This window comes from Bidens hawaiensis, unplaced genomic scaffold (assembly GCF_021521415.1).
Source record: "Bidens hawaiensis isolate Kalapana, Puna unplaced genomic scaffold, B.hawaiensis_p1.1 tig00000097_1, whole genome shotgun sequence".
Lineage (NCBI taxonomy): Eukaryota > Viridiplantae > Streptophyta > Magnoliopsida > Asterales > Asteraceae > Bidens > Bidens hawaiensis.
The window spans coordinates 1402018-1424940 of record NW_027491017.1 but is presented as its reverse complement, the minus strand read 5'-3'; positions in this window follow the sequence as shown (position 1 = coordinate 1424940).

Sequence of the window (22923 nt, the reverse complement as noted above, 5' to 3'; positions counted from 1 at the left end):
CAAAACTAAACCGGACAAGACCAAAACTCGCTCTCGCGCAATTCTAACCTAACCGAATAAAGATACGAGACAAACCGACTCCCTGTTACCTCTCGGTCGCAAGGAAGGTGAACTTATTGAATTTTTATAATTAACTGCACTAAAAATTCCTATGGTAGTACTAACCACAACGAGATCAAAAACACCAAGTCTATGACCTAAACGTAAAACCCTAACCGAACGACACACAATCAATCAGTTAACGTAATACGCGAAATCAATATTCAATAATTATATAAAAACAATATTTTAACACATCAAAGATCGAATTAAATAAAGCCTTTCAATAATAATAGGTCCTGTGATCAATCAAAACCAAATAAACCGTCAAACAAAATCAATATTCATCTCAACCTAGGTAGTTTAAGGGTTTAACCAACAACCATACTCACGATCAAACCAAATAAGTAAGGTTCAAAAACTGAATTCATAAAGAAAACAATAAAGTCAAACCGACTAATAATGATATTTGGATGAGTAGGTGTTGAACCCGGACGCTCTCCACTCAAACCAAGTTGCTTCCTCCTTTACTTCTTCTCTTCCAAGATCCCTCTTCGCCGTCGGGTTAATTTTTTTGTTTCTTTTCTTGGTTAAAAAGCCGACCTACTCCATGTTTCCATGGGCCATTTTAAATATATGTGGCCAGAATTTGTTTGGATGCTATTGTGGGCTTCCTCTTTTAAACGTAGTACAAACCAACAAAACACTAAAACTTCTTTTTTATTCCATTCATTGTATTGCTCTTAATTTTTTTATGGGACCCACTAATCAACACATTGAATTAATTTCTTCACCTGCATGTAAAAAGAGATATCAAATAAGTATTTAATAAATTCTATCATTTTATTTACTTTTCTATTTGATGGCATTCTTTTATTTAACTTTACCACAACACCATTTTTATTGTAAGTTAGTATTTTGACTCTTCATATTAAATCTCCATGACACATAAATAATATATCATATTCTAGTAAAATCGTTGTATCCAACATAGCTCGTGTCTCTTGAAACCATTAAATAAACATATGTTGGGTCAAAAGTTTGACCCAAATGAGGAGATTTGACCTAAACGAAGAATATGGAAGATTGGAATCTTCTCAACCTCCTGAGAAACTGCTAAGTATTGAATCCGAGCACACCTTGGAACTCCGAGCAAGCTTTTACTTAGCCGAGTACGAGATTTTGCCTTCCGGGCAAGGTTTACTTCAAATAGTCTTCTTAAGTGGATATCCGAGCAAGATATGCTTTTTAGTGATTTCCGAGTAAGGATCATTGATTTGGCATATCCGAGCAAGGTTCACTTTGTCAAGCAGGGTTGTTTTTCAAGACCAAGTATTTTACTCTTCCGAGTAAGGTATGGTCAACCAAGTCCAAGAAGCCAAGTAATTGGAAGACCGGGCAAGGTATTCTTTAATAATTATGGTCCGAGTATACTTGATGAGTTAATAGAATATCTCTAAGTTATTTCGAGTAAGGTTCTGCTCAAGTAAGGTATGTACTCCCGAGTACGCCTTATCAATAAGTTGTTCAACTGACAAAGAGCCGAACAGGACCATAGAAGAACAAGGTTGCTCGTAAGGATTTGTCGGGCAAAGTTTGATAAGTCCAAGAAGATTGAAGTCTACTCGGTGAATATTTTACTTGGTAAAATATTCTTTAAGTAAAGTCTACCCGGAAACTGATTCCGAGTACACTTCTATGTTTACCAAGTCTGAAGGAGGCCGAGTACACTGCGTACTCGGAGACTGAAGATTAATGAAAAGTCTACCCGGAAGACTTGTTTTACACTTAGTTTTATTTTTGAATATGTATTATCGGATAGGGTTTCTAGAAGGAATGACAGCTGTCCTAGGTTGGCAGGCCTATAAATAGAATATTTAGGACACGCCGCCAAACAGAGGCAGATGAACACATGATACGGATAAGACCGACACATTAATTGAGAATATTTTGTGTGTGACGGCTGTCCTAGGATTCCTTATAAAACCCTAAATCGATTACCCCGTTTGTATGATGAACATTATATAAATGGAAATCTTTTGAGTGAATCCTGTGTGTGCCTTCTATCTTTGAATATTCATTGCAACCGTATGTTTGTTATTGATTCCGCCTTTAACAAACGGTCATCTTTCTAAATATAGTAACCCGCCATTAACTCTCTTGTCAACACGATTAATTTTGTATGAGTTATGACATGATTGATTAAGATCCGAACCGAATCGACCATATTAAAGGGACCTGACAAGTGGTATCAGAGCTGTTTACTGCTATTTTAGAAAGAGTGTTGCTGATTGAAGATTTGAAGAAGAATGACGTAAGCAGAGCACTGTTCGATTGATTTGTGACATCAGCAACCCTGTTCTTCATTTTTCTTCCAGATCTACAATTTACGGTGTTTTCTTTTCTTTGTTTAAATTAAAGTTTTAATCTTTATATCTAAATCTTGTTCTTATCACATCAGACACATCAGATTTGATTATTTAAAATAAATAAATAAATAAATAAAAAACTCTTTATCAAAAAAAACTGATTTTTGATTTCTCAAAATGTTTGGATATGAGGAACAAGAGGTGTCTACTAACAAGATAACAAGGTTGTATGGACAGGAAAACTTTATCAAATGGAAGGTACTCTTTGAAGCAGCCGTATGCAACAATGACATTGACATGTGGAACTCCATCAAGAATGGTCCGCAAACTACTGTAGAAGAAGGTGCAAATGCAACTACAACTGCTGCTGTAAGAGAAAAGATGAGAAAGGTGGATGACAAAGCCTTGGCTATGATTAAGCTAGGTTTGTCGTGGGAGATACTGACCAAGTTGGCTCATCACAAAACTGCCAAACAAATGTATGATGCCATCCTTGAGATGTATGAAGGGAACTCTGAACTGAAAAACATAAAGAAGCAAAGATTGAAGCAACAGTTGGAAAGATTCAAATATAGGGATGGAGAAAGGTTGAAATCAATACTAGAACGTTTTCTGAGTATTGTGAATGAGTTGAGAACAACTGATTATGTAATGACTGACTTTGATTTGAATACAAAGTTGCTTAACTCAATGCCAAAAGAATGGTATACTTCTTGCAAATTCATCCTTCAAAAGCAGAATTTCAATGAATTGAAATTGGATGATGTGGTATGTTTTCTTAAAGCTGCTGAACTTGAAATGATTGAGAATGAAATGATTAAGGAAGATAGACCAAGCTTCAATGTTTCAAATGCATTGATTGGCCCTATGAGAAACCTGTCAACAAAGAACCAACAACAAATTCCCATCATAGAAGAACCAGCTAAACATAATGTAGTGACTCCTAAATCTTTCATTGGGGGTAGCACAAGCACTCAAGGAAATCAGCAGAGGTTCAATGTGCAACTAATTGATGATTCTGATTCTGCCTCTATGTCTAGTGGAAATGTTACTAACCATGTAACAGGACATGTTCAAAACAATGAGACACAAGCTTTGTTGTCTATGTTCACTGAGTCATATAATGCATTTGTTGCAAATAACATGATTCACACAAGTGTGGTTCAAGATGATTTAGAACAAATTGATGCAGATGACTTAGAAGACATGGATTTGAAGTGGAAAGCTGCCATGTTGGGTTTGAGAAGTAGAAGGCTGTATAACAGAACTGGTAGAACTCTGGTTTCTGGTCCTAATGACAGGATTGGTTTTGACAAATCAAGAGCAATATGCTACAATTGTCAACAACCTGGTCATTTTGCAAGAGAATGCAATCAACCAAGAAATTTTCAAATGAATCAATTCCAGAATCAACAACCAGGAGGTCAGCATCAATATCAACAGAATCAGTCAAGAAGTCAGCAGCATTACCAGCAAAATCAGCCAAGATTCAACCACAACAGTAATCAAATGAACAACTTCAATAACAACAACAGTTACAATCCAAACTTCAACAACTTTCAGTCTTAGATGAACAATCAACAACAGAGTATGCAACAGAGGCAAGGATTTCAGCCTCAAATGAATCACAATCAAAATCTTCAAGTAACTCAAAATAGTCAAAACAACACTATTCCAGCAAATCAAAATCAGATCAGAAATCAAGGAAATGTGACTGTGACTACACAACATGAAGGAAGGTTTGATTGGAGCAGTCATGAAGAGGATATTGCTGATGATATCAGGAAGGCAAATGTGGCATTCATGGCCATAATTGAGAAAGAAAAGGGAGCCTCCTCTCAGGTACACTCTGCTCCTACAGTTGATTTGAATGAACTTATTAGTGAAGTAAAAACAAAAGTAGGCAAGCTAGAAGGTGAGTGTTTTAGAAAGCAAAGTATCATAAATGAGTATGAAGCAAGTGAAATGATTAGTGATGAAAAGATTAAGAGCCTTGAAGATGATTGCATGATCATCTACAGAACTCAAACCAGATACATCACTGAGATTGATGGTCTAAAGAAGATGTTGGTTGAAGAAAAGGTGCAAAACACAAGACTAAAGGTTGAAACTGAATTTCTTAAGAATTTGGTCTCAACTGGCAACATATGTGGAATACTGAATCAAATGAAACAACAGGATAAATACAAGACAGTTCCACCTCCATTCAACAACAACTTTATGCCAAAAGTTGACAAAGAGAAAGAGATGCATACTTACAACAATTCAAAGATGTCTTTCAAGACAGGGAAGAATTTGTTGATTTATACAAAAAGGTAGAAGTGAATGAAGATGGAGAGTTTGTGATTAAGAAAGAAGTGAAAATGGAAAAGTCAATTGGAGTTCAAGTCTCTGAGGATGACTTTGATTCAGATGAGTTGGATCAAGATGATCTGAGTGATTTGAGTGATTAAATTACTGAAAAGGAAATTCAAGCTGCTGAAAAAGGAAGAAAGTATAAAAAACCTGAATCTGTTGATAAACTTCCAAAGTATCCACCAGTCCCACCAAAATTAAAGAAACAAAATAATAACATTAAAAGGGAACATGTCTCTTTTGACATCTGTGAAAGGAGGAAGATAAACTACAATGCAGTCAGACCACCAAGCAAGACTGTATTGAATAGGATAAAGCAGAACAACAAGGTGAATGAAAAGACTGATACAGAAAACTTTATCCCAGTTTATCCAATCTTTTCTAGTCATGAAGTGTTGGATGTTGGAGAAGTGGAGACAATGGAAGAATATGAGAAAAGACAGTCAAGGGTCAGAGAAGGCAGGGATGAAGAACCTTTGATTATGAAGAAGATTGTCTTTGTCAAAAGCAATGTTGAAAGACAAGAGATCAAGATTGAGGAATTTGTTCCTTTTTCAATTGACTTTGATGGTTTGAAAAATCAGAAGACTTTAGGAGTCAATACACCTAAGCCAAGTGAAAGATTCAAGAAACCAAAAGAACATGAAGTCTTCAAAGGAAAGGTTTGGTGCAAAAGGTGTGATGAATATGGTCACCACACAGATTCATGCCATGAGAGATTCAAACTCAAACCATTTCATGTACCAGATGGAAAAATGTATGGTCAAGAATTTGTCCTGTATAAAGAGAAGTATGAAATGTATTTGGGAAAAGGAAATCTGTGTGGAAAGAAGTCAAGAATCAAAGAGAATGCTGAAATCAAAGAAAAGAAACAAGTAACTGAGACTGTAAGAAGAAGTAAGTCACCACAGAAGCACAAGAAGATGACAAAGAAGAAAAATCAGTTATTGAAGATTAATCAAGACTTTGAATCAGTTAAGTCTGATGAGTCTCAAGAATTATCAAATAGTGAGAAGACAAGAAGGAAACAAATTTATCAAAGGATAAAACCAAATGAACTGACTGGTGATGAGAAGTTCTTAATGATACATGGATATGAACCACAAGGTTTCACTTGGAAACCTAAAACAGAATCTAAAATTGAAGCTGTGACTGATATAAGTGACTACTCAGAAACAAAGGACTATGTCTTGGAAGAGAATGTCACTGACTCAGTTGAGCCTCAATGTTCAGTTTCACTTTTCAAAACACCAAAAGAATGTGGCTATGAAGCTGATCATTCTGATAATCTGGAAATCACTCATGCAGATTCTGAACCTACAACACTCACTTCCAAGGCTGCCACTGAAATTGACACTGATAAGTTGCAAGTTGATGAAGCTTGCACCTCAACACTTAACTAATCAAATTTCTCTTTGTGCAGGAACAGGCCACTCCATTGAATGATATATGGTATATGGATAGTGGTTGTTCTAGGCACATGACTTGTGACAAGAGGTCACTTGTGAACTATGAAGAGAAATATGAAGGTCCTGTTGCTTTCGGGAGTGATGAAAATGGTGGAAAGATTGTGGAAAAAGGAATCTTGACAAATGGAAATGTGTCATTTGATAATGTGTTTCATGTTGAGGGACTTCAATACAATCTTCTGAGCATATCGCAGATGTGTGATAAAGGTTACAAAGTTAGTTTTGATGATTCTCATTGCTTCATCTTAAAACCTGAGTTTGTAATTCCACCTGAGATGATTATGATGATGGCACCCAGAAATGGCAACTTATATGAGTTAAATATGAAAGAAGCCATTTCAAGAGGTGGTGCATGTTTTGTCTCCAAAGCCACTGAAAATGAATCAAAATTGTGGCATAGGAAATTGTGTCATGTAAACTTAAAGAACATGAATAGACTGGTAATGGGTGAACATGTGATTGGTTTACCTACAAGAGAATTTAAGTTAGATGATCACTGTGACTCATGTCAAATGGGAAAACAACACAAGTCCACTCATAAAACAAAGCTCATCAATTCAATTGATCAACCACTTGAGTTACTCCACATGGATCTTTTTGGTCCTGTGAGTGTGCCAAGTATTGGAAAGAAAAGATACTGTCTGGTGATCATTGATGACTATTCTAGATATACTTGGGTCTATTTCCTAAGTACCAAGGATGAGTCTGCTGAGTTGATTATGGGTTGTGTTACAATGATTGAGAACAAGCTGAATAAGAAAGTCAAAATGATGAGAAGTGACAATGGTACAGAGTTCAAAAATGGAGTTATGGAAGAATTCTGCACAAAGAAAGGAATATTTCAACAATTTTCAGCTCCTAGAACTCCTGAACAAAATGGTGTGGCAGAAAGAAGAAACAGAATTTTGATAGAAGCTGCGAGAACCATGATGACTGATGCAAATCTGCCCGTCACTTTTTGGGCTGAAGCAATCAATACAGCATGTTATGTTCAGAACAGGGTACTTGTAAACAAAAGGCATAACAAGACTCCATATGAAATTTTCAATAATAGAAAGCCTTACATCAAGTTTTTCAAGCCCTTTGGTTGCAAATGTTTTCTATTGAACACTAGAGATTATTTGAACAAGTTTCAAACTAAGTCACTAGATTGTTTCTTTGTTGGATATTCTACTCACTCAAAGGCATACAGAGTTTATGTGAAAGATCACATGAGTGTGATAGAGTCATCTGACATCATTGTTAATGAATATCAATTCAATACAGTCACTGGTGCAACATGGCTGTTTGATCATGAAAAGTTAATCAAGTCATTCAAGATTTATTCTAAAGACTTTGATAATTCATTCTACAAGACCAGTACACATGTTGAAGAGAACAAGAAGAAAGAACTGGACTTGGAAGAATTATGGAAAAAGGTTGCAAGAAAAGAAAAGGAATATACTTTTGTGAAAAGCTCCTCAAGCAATGCCATTGAACAAGATGAGGAAGTAAACAATCAGGACATTTCAAATGTACAAAATGATCATGTTCAGAATGGGAGTGACACATGCAACCAATCAAATGAAGATGAGAATGCTTCCACAGCAAGATTTCAAGACTTGTTTCAAAGCTTGAATCTGGGAAACAATGGTGCATCTACTTCAGGATAAACCAATGATGAAGCACCAGAGTTTCATGATGCAAAAGCTGATTTGATCATTGAAGAACCTGAACTTAATGAATCAAATCTTGACACAAATTTGTCTTCAAATATGATAATACAAACTCCTACTGTTGAAAAGAATCATCCTGCTGAAAATATCATTGGTGACTTGCATGAAAGAGTAACAAGGAGTCATTCTGAGATAGCAAACATCTGTCTGTACTCTTGCTTTCTATCCCAATTAGAACCAAAGAATATTGCTCAAGCATTAAAAGACAATAGTTGGGTAGAGACTATGCAAGAGGAATTGGCCAGTTTAGAGATTTACATGTGTGGGATCTTGTAGACAAGCCACATGACAGATATGCAATTGGAACCAAATGGGTATTCAGAAACAAAAGGGATGAAAGGGGTTTGGTGATTAAGAACAAAGCAAGACTTGTAGCACTGGGATGTCTTCAAGAAGAAGGGATAGACTTTGAGGAAGTGTTTGCACCAGTTGCAAGACTGGAAGCCATAAGAATTTTCCTTGCATATGCTGCCTCAAAGAACATAAGAGTATTCCAGCTTGATGTTAAATCTGCATTCCTAAATGGAATGATTGATGAAGAAGTGTATATAGCTCAGCCACCAGGTTTTGAGGATCCCATGTATCCAAACAGGGTGTATAAGTTAAACAAAGCCCTTTATGGATTGCATCAGGCTCCTAGAGCATGGTATGATGAGCTATCAACACATTTACTTGAAAATGGTTTCACAAGGGGAGCCATTAACAAGACACTCTTCTACAAAAGAAAAGGGACAGATTTGCTGCTTTTACAAGTCTATGTTGATGATATCATCTTTGGATGTACAAATGAAATTATGTGTTTGGAGTTTGAAGGGGTGATGAAATCCAAGTATAGCATGAGTTCCATGGGTGAAATGAACTTCTTTTTGGGGCTGCAAGTTCAACAAAAGGATGAAGGGATCTTCATTCACCAAACTAAATATGTGCAGGACATTTTGAATAAGTTCAACTGTCATGATTACAAGACTGCTTCAACTCCAATGGACACCAAAGAAAAGATGATAGCTGATGAAAAGGGGGAGTCAGTTGATGAGCATGAATACAGAGCCAAGATTGGATCTCTGATGTATCTGACTGCAACAAGACCAGATATCATGTTTGCTGTATGTGTGTGTGCTAGGTTCCAGTCAAATCCAAAAGTCTCCCACATGAATGCTGTTAAAAGAATATTCAGATACTTTAAGGGAAGACCAGACTTAGGGATTTGGTATCCAAAGAACCATTCCTTTGATCTCATTGCATATACAGACAGTGATTATGATGGATGCAATATGAGTAGAAAGTCAACATCAGGGGGATGCCAGTTTTTGGGAGAAAGGCTAGTGTCATGGCAATGCAAGAAACAGACTACAGTATCAATCTCCACTACAGAAGCTGAATATGTTGCTGCATCTGCCTGCTGTGCACAAGTTCTCTGGATTCAAAATCAGATGCTGGACTATGGTTTGAATTTTCTAAACACCCCTATTCTGATTGATAATACTGCTGCATATTTTACTGTTAAGAATCCTGTGCAACATTCTAAGACTAAGCACATTGAGATCAGACATCACTTCATCAGAGATTGCAGTGAAAAAGGTCTGATTGAAATGCAAAGAGTTGATACAAGTGATAATTTGGCTGACTTATTCACCAAACCACTTGATAGAACCAGGTTCAACTTTCTTTTGAAAGCCCTGGGGATGATCAACTCTGATGAAATCTGATTAAGGATGTGTGCTTTGTTGGGTACCTCTATGTGCTACTTGAATATTTTAGAAGAGGTTACACTTGCTGAATATGTTGCTGAATATGTTACTGAGTATGTTAAATGTTATGTGACTTAACTGTTTCTATGTGTGTCTCTCTGTGATAACTGAGTATTTTATTAGAGATTACATATATTGATTATGTTTCAACTAAATGTTAATTGAATATGTTTTGATTATGTCACTGTTTTGATGTTAACTGATAGGTGCTTGAGTAACTATCTGTGCAATTTGCTTGAAATTGATGGTAATTCTTGACTATCATGTTAACTGATCTGATGTTATGATAAGTAGTTTGATCTGTTTAGGTGAGATTGATTGCTTATCTGATGTCATGAGTAATCACATGTTTATGGTTACTTGAATATGTTCTTAATCTGAACTTCTGAAGTTGTTAAGATAGGATAGACATTGAATGTTAGTACGGTCTGTTTTTCTTGATGATGTTAAGAATGATTAAGATTTAAGTGTGTGATGCAACTGTTTGTGTCAAAATGTGTTTTATGTCAAAATTAAGTGATTCAATGAAATTTATAATGAATTTTGCATAAATACTATATTTTGGTCAAAACATGAGCAAGTTGATTAATGGTGTAGAGATATGATAAGATTATTCAGTTCAAGCTTTTAAGAAGCTTAAAAGAAGGATTTTTAAAGAAAAGTCTCAAGTAGTTGTTTTTGCTGAAATTTATGTCATTTGCCCAGTTGGAAGGACATATACTTGTGTATGTTTGGTCCTTAAATCTCTATATATTCAAAGGATAGCTATTAACCTGAAAACTGAATGCATTTGGGGCAATTATGACTTGTTTCTTATTTCTTCACTAAAAACTATGTCAATAACTCTGACTTTGATAGGACATGTATTCACATGTATGCTTGGCCCTGTTGACCACTTTTGGTCAAAACATGATAGCTATTAACCTGATAAGAAAGAGATATTGGGGTGATTGAATATTAAACTATTTTTTAATGGGAAATGATAGTACATTGACTACTTAGCTGATCATATGGAATTAATAAGCTAAAAAGACCTTAGTATAGTCATTAACATGTATGGTTGCTTTCCCATGATGATGTAAAATCTAAGGTGATATAAACATAATGAATATGCTAATCTTTATGTGGAGATGCATAGTTGTTTTGCATGTCTCAAGATAGATCTCTCCGAATGATATGGCAGAAAAGTGATTACCCAGTCATACACGAACCTGTTGTTATTTGGTCAACCAAATTGAAACATTTTTTAAATATGACAAAGAACATGCTTTAAGAAAATTTGAGAAAATATCAAAAACAAGGGAAAGAATGAATAAATCAACCAAAAGTTGATAAGTGTTTTAAATATTTTATCAAACAAGAGGGTTACAACAAGAACTACAAAGATGCTGGCAAAATCTGTCTCATCCTGAATGAAAGGCATGTTGCTAACTATAAGTCCAACGTTCAACCTCTATATATGTTTGAGTCTAAAAATACAAAATACAATAAGTTCTGTCATACAAAAACTATTTTTGACCAAATACAGGTGGTTGGAGTCAAATTGGGGTGATCTAGGGAAAGCCAAATAAGCTTTGAGAAGAGATATGAGGCATCATAGCACAATGTTGACCATTATTGCATTACGCTCAAACTGAACTTTAATCATATCACCAAAGAGATGAAAATCATGCTAAGTTTATACCTGCTGTTAACCTATCTAAGTTGTCATAATAATGCTGAGAGTGAAGTAATGAGATAGCTACTTAGTCAATATGATCCCATTCCTGAGATCTTTTCAATTTATAAAAGAAATTGTTTTGAAATGAAATATAACTGAAATATGATCTCTAAATGCACCATTTGCTCTTAAACTATGTTCTGAAATGATACATAACTTAGAAATGTCTTTGACAAGTGTTTAAGTCAAAAAGTGTTTCATTTTGCCTAAATTAGGTTGAATATGTAAGTTCGAGTAAGGTTTGATGCTTTATAACCTTCTCGAGCACAAACTGTTTGAATATGTATTTTCGGGTAAGGTTAATGAATTCTTTCCGAGTACAAAACAGTTGATTATGTGTGAGTATGTAAGTTCGAGTAAGGTTTGATGCTTTATAACCTTCTCGAGCACAAACTGTTTGAATATGTATTTTCGGGTAAGGTTAATGAATCATAACCTTTCCGAGTACAAACAGTTGATTATGTGTGAATATGTTGTTTCGGGTAAGGTTTGAAAATTTTCAAACTTTTCGAGTAAGATTAGTCATTTTTGATTTGTTTATGTGTGAATATGTTGTTTCGGGTAAGGTTTGATAATTTTCAAACTTTCCGAGTAAGCTTAGTCATTTCTAACTAACTTTATGATTTTCGAGCATGCTTTGAAGTGTTTACACTTTACGGGTAGAGTACACTGTTACACTCATTTTCCCGAGTAAGCTTGAAGTATTGAGATGATTATGTGTTGTAATAGCTGTCTTTTAACAAGAAATTCTTGTTTCGAGCAAGCTATGCATGTTATATGCTAGTTTCGAGTAAGCTATGCATGTTATATGCTGATTGTGTTTCCAAGTAAACTTTGTGAACTTAAGTGAGTACACCGAGTAAGCTTTGTGTGAATATGTTGTTAGGAAAGGCTTGTTAATCTTTCCGGGCACGCTTAGATGTTACTGTTTAAGTTTGTCATTTTTCGGGTATGGTTTGATATGTTGAATTTCCTCGAGCAAGGGAATACCTGATGATTGAATGTGTTTTTCCTAGCAAGCTAAGTGCTAACATAGGATTTTCGGGCAAGCTCTATGAAATTTTAGACTATTGCACACTTAAATGTTTATGCGTTCAATTTCATTCCGAGCATGCTCTGTGATATATGTGTTCACGATTTCTTTGAAATTACAAGTGTTTTCGGGCAAACTTTGTTTTCCGAGCATACTTTATATTTCGGGTACACTTGTGTTCCTTCAATATACTTGGTAATTTTCAAAAATTTAACTTTCCGAGTACACTGTCTGCTAGAATTTCTTTTCGAGCACACTTAGTACTATATGAAAGTTATTCGGGTATACTTTGCATAAGATTGTTGTCCGAGCACACTTTACATTTGAAAGAGTGCTCGAGCACACTATGTGTACAAGCATACTTGAATGAATGCGTTGATTGAATATGTAAGTTGTTATGATGAAATTGTTTACAAGCATACTTGAATGAATGCGTTGATTGAATATGTAAGTTGGTATGATGAAATTGTTTAGATTCATACTTGAATGAATGCGTTGATTGAATATGTAAGTTGGTATGATGAAATTGTTTAGATTCATACTTGAATGACTACGTTGATTGAATATGATAGTTAGTATGATAAAATTGATTATGATTCTTATTAGGGTTCATGCTAGATAAGTTTTAATTTGAATTTGAAAAATCTTTGTGAGGATCTTAATTGATTCTTTGTAAGAATGTTTATTTGATAACTATATTTTATTATTTGCCTTGTGATTAATTTCTCAAGAAATCAAGTATTTCGGGTAAGCTTTCTTCAAACTTTGTATATTCCAAATTGAAAATTTGTGGGAGTAAAGTTTGATCGAGTAAGGTTTGTTAGTGGAAGTAGACCGAGTAGACTTTGGATATATTAAGCTTTCGAGTAAGGTCTTATGATCTTAAATGAAATTAAATTTTTTAATATATCAAGTGGATAATGTTACTGGTTGACAGCTAATAATTCACAAAATGACAAAAAGCATTTAAAACCCACTTTCAAAAAGGTATAAAAGAGGGACTTAAGAAAATTTTTCAACATTATTTCCCTCTCTCTCACTCCTTCCACTGCAAATTCTCACTCACTAAGAAACATAACCGACTTATCGAATTCAACATTAATCCAAACCCTAATTTTTATCAGCTTTCTAATTCCGACTCGGTAAGCATTAAATATTATGTTTTCCGATCACGATTAGATTGTAATGTGACTTGATTATGTATTTGAGTACTGACACTCTGTTTATGTGTTTAGGTCATTAATTTGTCGAAGAACAGGTTCATGAAGATTTCTTTCTTTATTCTTCATCTTTATAACTTGAAATTATCTAAAGTACTGAACTTTATGACTAATTTCACTTTGAATATGTTTGTTTGTGAATTTCAGATATGGCAGATAACGAGCCGACGTATGCTTTTGAGCCAAAGCACAATATGTTCGCGTTACTACAAGTGACACCAGAGAATGAACCAATGGCTCAAATGATTTCGTGGATGGCGCGGTCGAACATCAACTTTGCACTCACTGAAAGCCCAATTATTTACAGAAATCACTCCTTGGATTTCTGGAGATCAGCAGAGTTCGTTGAAGATGTGAATGGAAAACGAATAGAAGCAATCGTGGCCAGACAGGAGATTCGGATCACAGAAAGGATGATCAGAAGGTGTCTGAGACTGAATGACGATGATCACAATCACATAAACTTAAATACAAAGCACTATTGAAGATTTTTAAAGAAACGATGGGGTATCAAGGAAATTTCCATGAAGGACAGTTTCAGAAGGGTCTGTTTCTGATGCTATACAGATTTCTTATTCATCATATTATTCATGGATTTGCTCCGAGGAAGGGATCATGGACTCTGATGAGTCATGATCTAGCAAATGCCACAGTTGGAACAATCTTTGATCTGCCCTTTAACTTTTCCAAGATGATTTTTGAGGGGTTACTGGGGAATCTGAAGAAACCAGAAAGAAAAATATTTTTACAGTACCCAAGATTCCTGCAGATCATATTCAATAGTGTATTACAAGATTTACCAACAATTGGAACCACACATAAATTGCAAGATCCTGATGCTTATAAGAGAATAAAAAATCCTGGTGTCTCAAATAACTTTAATGCAAATATTCCATTTGAAATCTTACCTTGGTTGTTAAACCATGATTTGGATATAATGTATGTGCCTGAGCTAAGCTCAGAGGAGGAAGAATGGGGTGATGATGATAGTGATGAAGGAGACTCTGATGATGATGTTGATGGCAATGAAGGTGGAGATGGTTTGGAGATGGGGATTATGGCACATGAACAGGGGGAGCAAAGAGAAGAACCTGAACAACCAATTCCAACACTACCACACTCACCACCACCAACCTCACCACCTCAAACCCTTACCCTAGACCAACCAGAAACATCCACACATCAATACACACATCAATTACCAACACCACAAACACCTACCACCAACCAACCTGACTTTGAACCGTTTACTACATCAGACCCTACAAGTCCACATGTTGATATATTCCAAAGAAATGTTGAGTTGATTTTGGAAAATGATGAGTTGAAAAGACAAGTTGAGGAGGTTAGGGATGAGAATGTTGAGTTGAGAAGAAAGAATGAAGGATAACTAGTGAAAATGAAATGTTATTGAGAAAGTTAGCTGATGTTGAACTGATGATTCAAACCTTGGTGCAGGAGGTTGAGAAGACCTCAGCTGCCCCAAAACAGGGGGAGAATATGGATGATACTGATTTAAACATGAATGATGTTGAAAGTGTTGATAATGTTGATGCTTTGAAGATGATAATGAACAATTATGATGATAGTGATGAAACTGTAATGGAAGTGATAGAAGAAGAAACCAATGATGATGAGGAGGTTGTGCTTACAGAAGAATTGACTGAGATCATGGATGAGGAAATGACTATTGAAAATACTGGTTTGAATGCTACTACTGAGGAACTGGTAAACACTGAGCCTGAAGATGATAAAGAGGCTAGTTCCAAGAGGGTAGAACATGATTCTGAACTAGAACAACTGTTCAAAGAAATTGATGAATATGAGACTTCTGATAAAGAAGAAGATGAAGAGCAGTTGAGAAAAAGGAAAGAAAAAGGTAAAGGGATAGCGACAGAGGAAGAGCCTGCTGTGTATGTTGAAAAAGATGTAACTTTTAAAGATGATGCTGCTGCTGCTCTTGAAGAGCAAGAAGGAATAATCAAAGAAACTTTGGAGAGGGAGAAAATATCCCTATCACTGACTCCAGAAGAAATAGCAGAGCAAGAAAATCTTATCAGACAAACCAACATTGAAAAAGAACTGACTGAAGATGAGACTGAACAAGAAGTTATAGAAGAACTGATCAAAATGAGCAGGGTTGTGGAAGTGGACAACTCTTTGTCCTTGGTAGTAAGCATGTTTCAATCCCAAAGTCAAACATCTGAAACTGCTGAACCAGCCAATGTGAATACGGGTATGATTCCTGAAGAGGAAATTGGTGAGTCAATTGCATCTATGGCTGCCAAGAAATGGGCTGAACAAGTGAAAGAGGATTTAAGAAAGAACCCTACTGGTAATTGGCCAGAAAGAAGATTTGAAAAGACTTATGAGAGAAGAAAAAGAACATCTGAACAAAGTCCTATCAGGGCTACACCTTTGCAAAGTCTACGACCTGGTGAACATATACAAGGTGTCCCTGATGTAACAACTAGAAATGAAGCAGATCATCCAGCTCCTGATGAACCAAAGATAGATGCTATGAATGATCTGACAGAAGAGGATGACTCTGAGAACTCTGATGATGACAATAATGACAAACCTGAGAATGATGAAGGGAAAATTGGAACAACAACTAATGTTATGTCCCCACAAGTTGAAATGACTGATGTACACAGGGCAAACATTAAGCTGAGTATGTTGGAAGCCAAAAGGCTGATGGAACAGAAGAACAAAGATGCCAAGAAATACAAAGATTATTTGAGAAGACATGGTTACTCCGAGAAAGATTTGGCACACTTCTCTTTTGATGAATTGCAAAATTTATACATTAGTGAAAGAGAGAAAGTAGTGGAAAGATGTGTTAAAGAAAATGAGGAAATTGAAATAGAAGAGCTGAAAAGAAAATTCAATGGAATGTGTGGATATTTATTGGAGAAAGGCATGAAGCCTGAAATTGTGAAGAACTTAGATAAAAAGACAGTTGTGGATCAGTATAACAGAAGGAAAAAAAAAGAAAAATCAACAAGGGTCCAAACTGAAAGTTCTATTCAAACTGAAGTACCTGATGAGCCACCAAAGAAGAAAAGAAGAATTCAGACCTTAAGGGAAAAGGAAAAGGAACAAGTCAAACCTGTTGAAATTCCTATCCCTCAAGAAGATGTAAAACCTGAACAAGAAAATGAACCATTCATGCCTTGGGAGAATGAGGAAATGATAAGCATCCTAAGAAACATAATGATAAACAAGAGAGGGATGATTGAAGTAGATTTTAATGTTTTGGAGAAAGAGGATTTGAAGACTCTTTTCTACCTTCAAAAAGATGAGTGGGAAAAGGCTTTGAGAGAAGGAGAGAATCCCAGATATTATGCTGATGGTAGATTTGTACCTGCTGGACTCGCAAGAATTCCAGGAATGATAAAAATGTTAATTGAACTGGAGGCAGCAGGACATGACATTGTGGAGATAGCCAACCTTCCTACTGAGATGGTGGAAGCTATATATGTGAAAACATTCAACTTGGGACCTTAAACGCCCAAGAAATCAATTCCATTCAGACCTCCATTCCATCAAAGATTTCCTAGAGGAAGAGGCCAAGGAGGAAGAGGAGAATCAAGCTGCTCAGTACAACACAGAACAAGACCACAATCTGATGTGGATCTACCCAGAGAGCTGTATTATGATTCAGTCACTGATTCCCTTAAAGTGATTATGGAGAGCAGGTTAATAAAAGAGATTGTGGTCAGAAGTGACCTCCGTGAGTATAATGAAGATCAATTAAGAAGAATGGCCACACTTCACTTGTATGACTACAGAAACAGGGACAGATCAGCAGGAAGACAGATGAATGACTTATCAAAGTATCTACATGAAGAAGCTGATAAGGGATTCAAGTTCTTAAAAGAAAAAAGAAGTTGGAGAATGATTCAACTTCACAGATCAAAAAGGTCAGAAAAGCTGAAGAAAATGGACAGAGATGAACTGAACTACCAAATAAGTGTCCGAGATCAGAATCCACTGTCCAACATGGATACGTGTATAAGATTGGGAAGAAGAATGAGAAGGCCAAAATATACAGTGCAGAAGAACGGTGTCATTACTAAAGTGGAATACAAAGAAGACACTGGTTACTATGTGCTAAGGAACTCTGATGGAAAAGCTTTGGCGACAATCAAAAAGGATGCAGTTCTGACATGCTTACACAATGATGATCTTACAGATATAAGAGACTTGGTGATACCAGAAGGACACACTCACTACCAAGTGCTCAATATCTTCAGAGAAAGAGCTGCATCTGTAATCCAGCTGAGAAGACAAGCAGCCTACAACGAAAGAAGAAGACAAAATAGATAGAATAGGCTTTGCTATGTAATGTCTTCAGACAACTTTTGCTTATGTAATTTTGCTTTTGTAATTTGATTATGAAATTTGACTTTTAATTTGATGTGTATTTTACTAAGTATAAGTAACCATAGAGTGTTTTGGGTCAGCTAAGGTGTTCCAATCTAGGGGGAGATTGTTGGGTCAAAAGTTTGACCCAAATGAGGAGATTTGACCTAAACGAAGAATATAGAAGATTGGAATCTTCTCAAGCTCTTGAGAAACTGCTAAGTATTGAATCCGAGCACATCTTGGAACTCCGAGCAAGCTTTTACTTAGCCGAGTACGAGATTTTGCCTTCCGGGCAAGGTTTACTTCAAATAGTCTTCTTAAGTGGATATCCGAGCAAGGTATGCTTTTTAGTGATTTTCCGAGTAAGGATCATTGATTTGGCATATCCGAGCAAGGTTCACTTTGTCAAGCAGGGTTGTTCTTCAAGACCAAGTATTTTACTCTTCCGAGTAATGTATGGTCAACCAAGTCCAAGAAGCCAAGTAATTGGAAGACCGGGCAAGGTATTCTTTAATAATTATGGTCCGAGTATACTTGATGAGTTAATAGAATATCTCTAAGTTATTTCGAGTAAGGTTCTACTCAAGTAAGGTATGTACTCCCGAGTACGCCTTATCAATAAGTTGTTCAACTGACAATGAGCCGAACAGGACCATAGAAGAACAAGGTTGCTCGTAAGGATTTGTCGGGCAAAGTTTGATAAGTCCAAGAAGATTGAAGTCTACTCGGTGAATATTTTACTTGGTAAAATATTCATTAAGTAAAGTCTACCCGGAAACTGATTCCGAGTACACTTCTATGTTTACCAAGTCTGAAGGAAGGCCGAGTACACTGCGTACTCGGAGACTGAAGATTAATGAAAAGCCTACCCGGAAGACTTGTTTTACACTTAGTTTTATTTTTGAATATGTAATTTGAATATGTATTATCGGATAGGGTTTCTAGAAAGAATGACAGCTGTCCTAGGTTGGCAGGCCTATAAATAGAATATTTAGGGCACGCCGCCAAACAGAGGCAAATGGACACATGATACGGATAAGACCAACACATTAGTTGAGAATATTTTGTGTGTGACGGTTGTCCTATGATTCCTTATAAAACCCTAAATCGATTACCCCGTTTGTATGATGAACATTATATAAATGGAAATCTTTTGAGTGAATCCTGTGTGTGTCTTCTATCTTTGAATATTCATTGCAACCGTATGTTTGTTATTGATTCCGCCTTTAACAAACGGTCATCTTTCTAAATATAGTAACCCGTCATTAACTCTCTTGTCAACACGATTAATTTTGTGTGAGTTATGACATGATTGATTAAGATCCGAGCCGAATCGACCATATTAAAGGGACCTGACAACATATGAACCATTTAGGAGTATTATTTAATAAACACTAGCTCAAAATTATTAAAAGTGCAGGAAATATTATTTAATAATATGTATACTTTAGACCACATCAAGCTTGAATTGCGAGGTCAAGTTGAAACCCTCCGTTGTTGCTTGGATTTAGTCCAGCTGAGCTTCCTTCATATCATGTGTTGGAAGTTGTCTCTACAGAAGGTGGTCGGATAGTACGTGGCCTGCCTCGACGTCCAATGCGACCTTCAGCTCTCGCAACTTCTCTAGCTCCGATCATCGTATTCTAAAAGGGAAAACACAAGCATCATCATTCAAGGAACTATTTAGTACAAGAGTAAGGCTAACAGGGCCAGCTGTGATTAGCTGATCACGTTACTTTCCGTGTCCTATACACTTCCCTTAATGAGTCTATTTGTGCTAAGTTCTAAACAATTAGATAATCAAACAGTTCATATCATCATATACTTCAATCCCTAGCAATTAAGCTAGCATTCATACATTCTTTATTTAGCAATTAAGCTAACATCATACCTCATTCTCTAGAAATTAGGCTAGCATTCATACGTCATTCTACTTTACATGTGAAATTAATCATATACTTTACCTTTACTTAGCTTGATTGAGTGACACATGACTTTCCTGAACTGGCATCTTCTTTACTTTCTTACTTAAATCCTATTCTTTGTTCGAGTCTAAGCATGTAGGATGCTTAAATCTCTCAAACTTTGCTCTGATACCAACTTGTAAGGCCCCGTTACCGGTTCCCTAATCTGGAAGTTGGATTTACTCATAAACACAGTTCTAAACATCAGAGTTAATTAAAACTTTACGCTGAATATAAAACTTTCAAACATAATATATTACATAACCTTCAAATCTTGTCTTAACAACATTCATAGTCGTTTAAACATAAAACATAGTCTTTAAAATAACATAACATTTCCTTGAGATGTCAATATAGTCAATTCCATGTCATGTGTTCCCCTCAAGCGAGATGCCTCATCCTACTCACCTGCGTGCATACTAAAGTCAGCTACGCTGGGTGAGTTCTAGTTAATCAATTAACCTACCATACTTTCACATACTTATACATACGCATCCGTAGATACTTAGTATTTACTTAACCTGCTTAACTTTCTTTAGTATATACTAAAGTATATAATTTTATTCTTTCTTTACTTTCTTTACATCTATTCATACTTTACATTATCCTATTCTGCCTCGAGTATTATAAGGGCTCAGTCCCTTTTCTGCCTCGGATATTATTAGGGTCCGCTCCCTTTTCTGCCTCGAGTATTATTAGGGCTCGGTCACTTTTCTGCCTCGAATATTATTAGGGTCCGGTCCCTTTCTGCCTCGAGTATTATTAGGGCTCGGTCCCTTTCTTCCGTACCTAGCCATCTCTTACATTCATTCATAACATACATACATCATTCATACATTATATATATATAGTATTCATATCCGTAATTATAACTTGGCGGTACATGCAATATCTGAATATCGTTCATGTACCGACAAGCAATCATTCATACCTTTCACATATATCATATATGGCATACACTTATCACTTAGGATAAGTATATTGACTAATCACATCGAGTATGCAAACAACCCTGAAAACATAACAAGGAGTGGGGCTAGAAACTCACCTGAACTCTGTTTCTTTCTCCGTTAATTGTTAATCCCTTCTTTAATTGAGCTCGGCTAGCTGTATATGAGTTACATGTATCAATACTCATCTGATCTAATCTAATGGACTTGTATTAGATTAATTTTACTTAGCATATATATGGTTTTCATTTATTTTAACATTCTTGTATTTTATCTCTTTAGGTCCTTACAATGCATACCATCAAGTGTATACACGTATCTATATATACATATACGGGTCACTATGTATCTTGGTCTCAATGTAACCGAACTTGAATGTAAGCGAACTTATATGTAAGCGAACATAATAGCAGGCGAACTTACTTGACGGAACGGGCTGCTGTGCAACACACACGTTTCATCATCCTAAACGCACATTTTTTGACCTTAATCCACTAGTTATTGTTTCGACCTTAGCCGCAAAAGTTCCCTTGATCGTTTGTGGTCCAAACTTGACCCGAATGAATGTAAAGCTTGGATCTTTATGGCTAAAATGCTCAAAACTAGTTCTAGGGTTCCTTTAAACGAGCCGTACCTAGCCTTTGGTTCGTTAAGTTCATTTTTAGCATCAAGTTTGCAACTTTATGGTTCGTTTATACCCGATCTACTCTACGTTTAAGTTTCAAGGCCAACCGTTCATAAAAACATAAACTTTAAAGATCAAGAACGTACCTTTATGTGTTCGTTAGGTCACGGTTGGCTTGGTTATGAACTTTAATCTTGTATCTTGCTTAAATATTCAAGATCTATCAAGAATCAAAGCTTGTTAGGGCTCGGATCTCCTTCTCTTGGTAGCGGCCGTAGGAGGGAGAGTATGTGTGTGTGTGTGTGTGTGTGTGTGTGTATGTGTGTGTGTGTGTGTGTGTGTGTGTGTGTTTTGAGTGTGTACAGATTTATGAAAGGTAGGAAATGAGAGGTTCAGGGTTTTAGGGAGGTTTAAGGGAGTATTTATACTCTCTTAAACCTATAGACCTAAGGTCCATACCTATCCCTTTAATCCATCTTTTATTCCAAGTCCATACTCCTTATTATATTTAATCTTAATTAAATATTAACACATGTTTCACATTCATAACTTTCCTTTATTTATTATTATGAATTTAGGATGTTACAGTATAACACATTAAACAAGGCAAACTTAAGGTTAATTTACACACTAGCATGGTTGAAAATATATTTTATAAGGATCCTGATGTTATATTCCTCGCTCTTAGTCCCGCCTAAAATAACTTAAGGACTTGTATAAAAAATATATACATAACGGAATGAGCCGAATGCCCAGTACGGAATAATTGGGTCAAACAATTAATGATATAACGAAATATAATATAGACTGAACTTACAGCTGATGATACGATGCAAAGTAACATTATTAAAATAAATTAAAACATGTTATACAGATGTACCCATGAGTGAACGTAAAACGTGAAAATATACATGTAGCTACTCATGCATATTTATCACACGAGATGGCGAGTTGGCATACCCGCTATCCATCTCCTTAATATTAATCCTAGGATCGATCCATACGCCTCCAAATAGTCATATGTACCACACTTGTACTTAAGAGATGCCGTGAACTATTCTCACCGTCACGGGTGGTGCATATGTTGTAGATGCCGCAACAACATGCTCGTGGGACACTCCACGAGAAGCGACACTCAGGGTATCGGAATACAAATGAACTTATTCATATAACTCATAGCAAACATATTTTCGTAACATATATCGGAACATGCGATAATAAGTATAACATAATAATATCGCATGACATGAAAGCTAAATCCAATGTTTAATCAGAATTGGAATCCAACAGACATCCAAGTGAATTGATAATTCAAAAACGTGAGGAGTTATAAAATATATAATAA